Source organism: Cryptomeria japonica, chromosome 6 (genome assembly GCF_030272615.1).
Source record: "Cryptomeria japonica chromosome 6, Sugi_1.0, whole genome shotgun sequence".
Classification (NCBI taxonomy): Eukaryota; Viridiplantae; Streptophyta; class Pinopsida; order Cupressales; family Cupressaceae; genus Cryptomeria; species Cryptomeria japonica.
In genome coordinates this window covers 261074771-261084088 of record NC_081410.1, presented here as the reverse complement: position 1 = coordinate 261084088, position 9318 = coordinate 261074771, and positions in this window count along the sequence as shown.

The window sequence follows — 9318 nt, the reverse complement described above, 5'->3', positions numbered from 1 at the left end:
TGGTGAGGTATTCCTTTTCATAATTCCATTTGGTTTTGATTTGAGGTACTTTGCTTTACTCGATCATCACTTGGCATTCATTAATGATGAGTTGGTTGTTATTGATGTTGTTTGTATGTTTGGTACTCTCTTCTGGTGCGAAATCTAGAGATATTTTTTTTCACATTGGGAATTTGTCCTTCATATGCCATTTAAAGTTTGGTGTGGCGTTGTTTTCATGATTATCTTGGTATGTCGCTTCTTTTGGTTTGTTAGATTTTTATGATATATCTCTTATTTCTTTTCATTTACAACATAAAAATTTTGGGCTTCATTTCTCTCTAGCATTTCCGCATTCACCTCTTCTCCTTTGGCATTTGTCTATAATGGCAGACCGTAGATCTCATGTCGTTGGTGTCAATCATGTTTTGAACCCTTGTGTTTCTTGTAAATTCTTTGTATTCTGTAGTGTATATATATTTTGGTTGCAAGTGTTTTTTGGTGCAGGGGCATGTCAATTTTGGTTGCAGGAGTTATTTGTTGTAGGGCCTTCAAGATATCCCATGAAGATGGATCTGTCCTTCGATGTTGGTTTAGTCCTCTTGCTTTTTGGAGCTCTCTTCTTCATTCACTGGGCAGCCTATGTTATTTCTTTTTCATGTCCTTATTTTGTAAATAAGCTTGCATGCTCCTATTCTATAAAATGAGCTTGCATGCTCCTATTTATAAATGAGCTTGCATGCTCCTTTGTTGATCTCTATTTTGTAACTAGCTCCGGCTAGAGGATTGTTCACTACTTCTCTTCTATAGTCATGTTGATGAGCAATGACCAGAGTTTTTTTTGCTAGTTTTTTTTCTCTGAGAGCTCAGTTTGAACCAGTTTTTAAATATATTGTAATAATTATATATTATTAATAAAATATATCAAGTTGCATTGCCACCTTGCTAAAAAAAAAAAAACTAAATTCAATTTCTAAATAATTAAATAGTTTCTTTAAATTATCTAATTAACTAATTAATTCTAATTTCATTTAATTCCAAATCCCCAAATTCTAATTTCATTTAATTTCATTAATTCTCCAAATTCAAATTCAAATTCATATTCTTTTAAATTCATCTAATTCAAATACATGTGCATGATTTCAAAAATCAAATTGAAAATCAAAGTCAAGTTCTAAATATATTCAAATAACCAATTGAATTTAAAATAAATTCAATATTTAAATTAAATCTCATGCAAAGATTAAATTGAAAATCAAAGTCAAAGTGCAAGCACATGCTAAATTAATTAATTAAATCATTATCTTTTCAATCTCTATTTATATCTTCCACTTTGCTTTTTTCAAAAAAACTTTCAATAAGTTAACTATTCCATCTATTTTAATTGATCATTTCAATTAATTGATTAATAACATCATTTCTTTAATTCTCTCATATCATTCTTTTTCTATCTTCTAATTAGCTTTTTTCCAAATAAAACTTTATTTGTCATCAATCAATTATCCTCCAATCATTTTTTTCATCTTTCAATCATCTTTTTTCTCAATCAGTTAACTAAATTAACAATTCAATCTATTATGTTCCACCTCCAAATCAACATGTGAGCTCACCTAAGTTCCACCTCTCAATCAATCTCACCCAAAAATCTATAAAATGAGCATTCAATCTCCATTTTCGAATCACAAACTTTGAATCTTTGTGTCAATTGCAGGTTACCACTGCAATATCTGAGAGTCATCATACCACAAAAAAGATAAGAACAATGGAAGCCATGATGCAGAATAGGGAGTTCTATATTATTTAAGCTGATTATATTATGCATATATTTCATTGGTTTATGTTTGGGATCGCTTGAATAGCTAAGGGATTCATGATTTTATTTAATATTTATAGTTAAGCAATGATGATTTTAAACATATGACATTTTGGTGAACCTGATGTGAACAACAGCTAATTAACCCTCTATGTTTTCTATGTGATTTTGTAGGATCGTATGAATTTTCAGATTTTTCACAGGTTTTGTGCTAATTTCAAAGGTGGATCTAAATATTATGCATTCATTCAGACAGAATCACGCAATCGCATAGACAGAATTACGCATTCGACCTATTAGGGTTACGCATTTGCTCTGATACCTCAACGCATTCGCCTAGACAAGATTACGCATTCGTAGTTAAAAATTTAGGATTTTTGTTTATTGTGTTTTTCTGAGTTGCAATTCTCTGTTTTGTCTAATTCTTCATTCAATTCTACAAATATAAAGCTTTTATATGAGTATGATGCTTTACATATATGGTATCTAATAGCTACAAAGGTGAAATTTAGGATTTCAGGTTCTAGAGCAAGAACAGTGAAAAGAAGACAACAAAAGGAGTTTCATAGAGCATTAAAGGTTGAGCTACAAGAAAAGGATCAAATCTATGAAGTTTCTTGTTATCGTTATCAATTTATTATTCTTGATTACATACGCAAATATCATACTATTCAAGGAACCTCCTTGAGATTCTAGATATTTTGTTGATATAGGTTGATTGATGTTTTGCAGGGTTCTAGTTTAATTTTATGTTTTTGGTTAGGTTTTTTAATCCTCAGTTTTTATGTCGCACATTTGTCCTGTCCTTGTCACACATTGGTGTTGTCATTTTCACGCATTCGTTCAGTCAATTTTACGCATTCACTCAGATAGTCTCACGCATTCGTTTGATAAATAGTTTGGCTCTTTGTTTTCTGGTTTTTCTGTGTATTTTCTAGTTACTGATTCCCTGTTTATAGTGTGTGGTAAAATTACAAAGAAGGCTTGATCATTCAAGATTATTTTGGAAACCACTAACAATTTGATTGTAGGATCCTTTAGGGTTAAATCACTTTTGAATTTTGGGTTTGAAATGGACATGCATGCTTTCACACTTCAGCTTGGTGCTTAAAACAAATTTGGTTAAAATTGACATGCATGATCTCACACTTTAGCTTGGTGCTTAAAATTAATCTTGGGATTAAAATTGGCATGCATGATCTCACACTTCACTTTGGTGTTTAAAATAGACATGCACTTGCATATTTCACACCTCATTTTGGGCTTTAAAATGAACGTGAATCAGGCTTATGAATAGAATAAATCACACATTATGATATTTAAGGGGAAAAGAACTTTTTGTGTCTTGGGTGGACCTATTGTTGCATTGAGTACCTTCCCACCTGCCTTCGGTGTCTTAAGAGAGAGGGAAAGGTGATAACGACACCCACTTTTCTTTTTAGTAGTGAGGGGTATCTTTGACTGGGGATTTCATCACCCCACAAAGGTACTTTGAATTGGGATGTGTTGGGTATATGATCTCTCCCAATATACATTCAAGTGGGTTTTTTGAGCCGCTATATAAACATATTGGTCAAGTGGCTAGAGTATTGAGTGAATTAGACGTATGTGGGGGCCTTCCCTGCACTGATAAGCTTAACTAAAGCCTTAAGTGGCTTGCTCTGAGAATCTGTTGTTGGATCGAGACCCCTCAAAACTTACAATAAGAAACCATTTAGTAGCCCAGATCCCACATTCATTGATTCCAAGAGTGCGGATCGTACCCCATAGATACCCTTCATGTCCCTTGCATTATGAGATAGAAATCCCTTGGTAATAAGATCTTCGGATCTTTGGGGTAAGAGAGACTAGCATGCCCAAGAAGTGTGTGTCGTGGGGTGGAGCCAGTGCTACCAGACTCTCTGGTTGCTCATCTTGTTTCGATATTTTATTGTAAGGGCCTCTTTGAATGTTTTCCACTTTCTAACCTAAGACTGTCTTCTGTGTTTTTATGTGTATTGTTATGCTAGACCAATATTGAGTCAATATTTTGGCTATTTTTAGGCCCTACTTTGCGTAGCTCTGAATTCTCAGAGTTTGTGAAAACACAGTTCATCGAGCTATACTTATCTTCAGACAGTGTTCTCAGAATTGAAAAATAGACTTATCCCACAAACAAAATTATTTGAAGCAGAGCCTACCTTGAAACATTTGACAATCCAACAAAGTCCAGAATTTTGCATACTTGTGACCATAGGTGTTCTTAGAGTCCTTAGTCCTTGCATAGTCCTCATTATCATCCTTATTATAGTCCTCATTTACGTCCCTATAATTTGCATAAGTCCTTAATTATGTCTATATTATCATCCTCATTATAGTCCTCATTTACATCCCTAGGGTTTGCATAAGTCCTTGCATAGTCCTCATTATCATCCTCATTATAATTTACATCATCATAATCTTCGTATAAGTCCTTAATTATGTCTTATTAACCTCCTAGTTTATTTTAGTGTCATTATAATCTTCATATTAGTCCTTGTTTAGGCTCCATATACGTTTGTCATCATCTGTCTTCATTTATATAATCATCCTAGAAAGTTATAGCATGTGTCCTAATGGGTCTACCAGGTGATGGTTTGCTCCCATTTGAGCAACCTAATCTAGTACCGAATGAAGATCAACAAGAAATCATTGATGGCTTAGATAACTTGGCTTGGAAATTAAAGACAAATGCACCTCAGTACATAGGAGTCAAGTTTGAGCTAGATAGAGAATATAAGATTTCCCACAAAATTGATAGAGAAATTGCAGCAGAACTCCTTAGATAAGAACTTGAAAAACTTGCATTGTAAAAATATCAAAGTGCTAAACAAGTTATGTGTCCTAATCCCCAATAGAGAGTTAGGTTAAATGTTGCATACCTCACTTTTGGTCTAGAGTCTTGCATTCATACTCAAGGTTTGTCATCATCTTTCATTAGGTCTTGGTGTCCTCATATAGAAGTCTTAAATGCCCATCACAAGGTCACAAAAGGCAAAGAGTAAAATGGACCCAAACAATGACCCGCCAATTAATCCTACTTGGAACATGGATATGTCAAGCAGTCAAAACTATCAACAGACAAATCCTTATGGCATGCTAACAATACATGAGCTACAACAAAACTTAGCACGTGAGGAAATTGAGTCAACTCAACAAGACCCACATGTCCTTATGATTCTAAATTCCCTAATAAACAATGAGTGAGATCGATATCTTTTTTTGTTATTACAGAATGGTGCCAAGTTACCTCAAGGTTTTGATGTCACAACGATCTTACCATGAGGGATTACTTTAGGTCAAAATAACAGTCAAATACCAAATGTAACACAAACACGAGCTATGACTTCAAGTTCCTCCCAAAATGCATCAACATCGTCAACTCAAGCAACTTTGGTGTCAAACACAAGTTCTCAAGCAAGTGCATCGTCCTCAAAAATGAATGTTAGTGCACAAACGCAAGCTATCATAGCTTCTCAAACTACACCAGTAATGTCAAGTGCTTCGACACTAAGTCAAACACAAGCCTCACATATTTCTCATACAACAAATGCGACTCAACCTTCGGTTTCCTACTCAATAGGTTCTACATATAGTCATCAGAACATAAACCTAGGTTCCACTAATACAATGAGTGCAACCCAATCAAACATGGGTTCACAATTTGCTTATTTCACAATACCTAGCGAAGGCCACAACACTCATAATTACAGTTATGGTACATTTCAACAACCTCCTATTTATACTACCACAAACCCTTTTGTTGGAAATATACACACACAAAATGCACCACTGACTCAAACGGAAATTCTAACCCAACAAATACAAAACCTACAACAATAGGTGACAACTATGCAAACTGGTAATGACAAAAAGAACTATACGATGCAAGACTTATGTCCTTATCACTTTGATCATACAATATACATGTTTGCTTTCCCTCCACATTTTGAAACATCAAAATTTCACAGATATCAAGGGAAAGGTGATCCTAGAGATCACATTAGAGAATTTTTCACTGCATGTATAGAGGTTGCACATGAGGACACCTGTCTAATGAAATTGTTTCCAAAAAGTCTCAGAGGTTCTGCCTTGTAGTGGTTTTCACATCTCCCACCAAATATCACATCATGGGGTGAACTAGCTGAACAGTTCATTGCTAACTTCTCACATAACATTGATACCCTAGTTACATTGATGGATCTATGTGCTGCAAAACAATATGAGAATGAAACATTCACATCCTTCTTACAAATATGGAGATCTCTCTACAGAAGATGCAAGACTATTATTCCCAAAACTAAGCAAGTTGACATGTTTTCAAAGAACTTAATCTTTGGATTAAGTACCTGATACAAATGCAATGTTTGACCACATTTAAACAAATCACTGAAAAGGCCTTAAAATGAAAGAAGGGACTTGTAGAAAAAGGTATCATAAAATATGGAACTTCCACAAACAACATAAACAATGATAAATCTAAGTTCTGGTCAAGAAATAAGAATGTGTCCAATGATGGCATGGTATATGCCCGTACAGTGAACAAAGCTCAATCGATTGTATCTTTACAAGGACCAATTAAATCATCTAGTCAGAATATAAGTCCATATACAAAAAATAACATAGTATCAACAAATGCAAACATTGTGCAAGCTACAAACACGCGATTCCCAAGAATGAATGCTCCTAGAAGTAACTACACACAACTAGGTGAGCCCATTGAATCAATGTTAAAGAAATTAATACAAACAAATATGATCACTTTGCGAGAAGTTAAAGTGTACAAACCAAGTCCTTTCAAACCAACCTAATGGAATGATAACAATATATGTGACTATCATCATACAAAAGGCCATAAGACTGCAAGTTGCTATAAGTTGAAGAACTTAATCCGGGATCTGATAGATCAAGGTGATATCATAGTAGACACCAACAAAACTTCGACAAACACAAATCATACCAGCTTTAAAAACTCTTTTGTCAAACATGAAAAAGGTAAGGCATCAACATCAGGAACTCAAGACAACACTGCTAACTACACCAAAGTCTCATGTGACTATACCATTCATGCTATTAGCTTGGGAGATGTAGTAAATGTTGATTCACAAGAAGAACTTGATGATGATGAGCAAGATCAATGGACTAATAACTATGATAACCAAGTTTGCATTATTTCAAAAGCACCAAGGTTTGATAAAGATGAAAACCTCTATCGCATGGACTGAAGGCGGGAAGAACCACCTTATTCAGGATGGTTTGAAGGTGAAATTATAGCACAAATCATGGATTTCAGACTTGCACATGATGACTATAAGATGGGATATGAAATAAACCTTGATATCACAACATATGTTGAAGAAATATCCCTCACAAGAGATAATAGAGTGACAACTATCACAATAAATCCAAGAGATAGAGATTGTGCAGTAGTTACCCGCAGATCAAAAGTAACCTTGCAAGGAGTACCATCAAATTAGTCACCAGCAGTAGGGAACTATAATGTGGTTGAGCAACTGAAGAAAACACCAGCACAAATATCCCTCTTTGAGTTGTTGCGTATATCACCAAATAACAAAGCTATCCTAGATAAATCACTTCAAGATTCAGTAGTCGACAGAGACATAGATGAAAATGCTTTCCAATTCATGGTAGGGAAACTGGCTAATTATACCCATATTGCTTTCACAGAACGAGATGTACCTAATGATAGAATTTTACATAATGATCCACTACATCTAGAGGCTTACATACATAAGAAGAAAGTCAAAAGAGTACTCATAGAAGGAGGAGTTAGTCTTAACATCTGTACACTAAAGTTGATCAAGGCATTGGGTTATTCTGGACTTCACATTGATCATACAAAGAGAATAAACATCAAAGCATATGATGATGATGAACACCCTTCAAAAGGTGTAGTCTCACTAATAGTACAAGTAGGACCTATCACAACAAAGGTTACCTTTCAAGTCTTGGATAGAGAACTGGGGTATAACATGCTCTTAGACTGCTCATGGATTTGTGTCATACAAGTTGTACTTTCAACATTCCACCAATGTGTTAAGTTCCCATACAATGGTATTGAAATCACCATCCAGGGTGATCCCAGCCCATTTCAAAATTGAAATCACTTAAAGGCAAGTGTGGATAACCAAGTACCCATTAATCAAGAAAGACCGCTTACTACATAAATGGATTCATTGACAATCACAAAAACACAAAAAGATACACCTACAACATTTTCTTTACAGATTAAGGATGTTGGTTGTGGGGAATACTCCATTTCAAGTACGTCGAATGCCAAACAATTATCTCTTTCTCCTAGGTCTTTTGGGAAACCTCATAACACTAAACAAGATAAAGGAAAAGAGATAGTCAAGTACTCAGATTCATGCTCATTCATTAGATGGGGAGACTTACAAGAAGAATCCTTAAATGAAGATGTCAATCAATGGATATATAGAGAAAAAGATGACATGACAATACCAAGGTTACCTTTAGATTAGTATGGAAATGGTTTTAAAATGCTACAAAAATAGGGGTATGATGGTACCACATGCTTGGGAGTACAAAAACAAGGAAGATTGGAACCTAATTTTACCTCAGGAAAACCCAAAGAATCAAGGGTTAGGTTATAAACACGTCCCAAAGATAACAGAGGCAAGACAGTGGACACTTGACATATTGAACAAACCTAGGCTACCATCAAAGTACATACCTCAGAATCAATTATCAACATCAGTATTTCCACCTTCATCTCAGAGAAGTAAGAAAGCAACAACATTTCCTAGTATAGAATCAGATGGTGAAGATATGAGGCGTCTTCTACAAGAAAATAATGCAAAATCATCTAACAATATAGTACCTTAAATATCTTCACAAACAAATGTGGTAACACAAACAGGTTTAGCATCGACAAATGAGCCTAATCCTTGGATTTTGTCAATACTTTTGCCAAGGGAAACAACACTAGCTCTACCAAATGAGTCAGATGAAGAAAGATTGCAACATCTTACACTAGGCTTGAGAAGGGTCTCCTCCAAACAAGGGATATCCACAAGTCAGGAACAAATTAAGTTACAAGAGAAAGATGAGATAAGTGACAAAGCCTCAGACGGTGAAACATACATAGAAAGTGTGATAGATTCTCATGATTATGAATGTTTATCTGTATGAGGAAAAATGTGTGTGTTAACCTAAAGGATAAAAAAATAAACTAATTAACCAAAGCAAGCCATTAAACTCAACACTTCAAGATCGAAATGATAAAACCAAAGCAAAAACACAAATGACAAGCAATGCAAACCAATATCCTTGCTTTGGTTTGATTATTTTGTGATTGCATGTGTGCTTGTGACGTCAACGGATGTCCGATTTGTGCTCCATGATTGTAGATGAAAGTGACAATAAAAGATTAAAAATGGATGTGTGAGTATGAGTGATTATTTTGGTAGAGTAACGATGAATTGAGTGAGAAGTGGATCAAACAGGATTTGGTCTAAAAAAGGAGA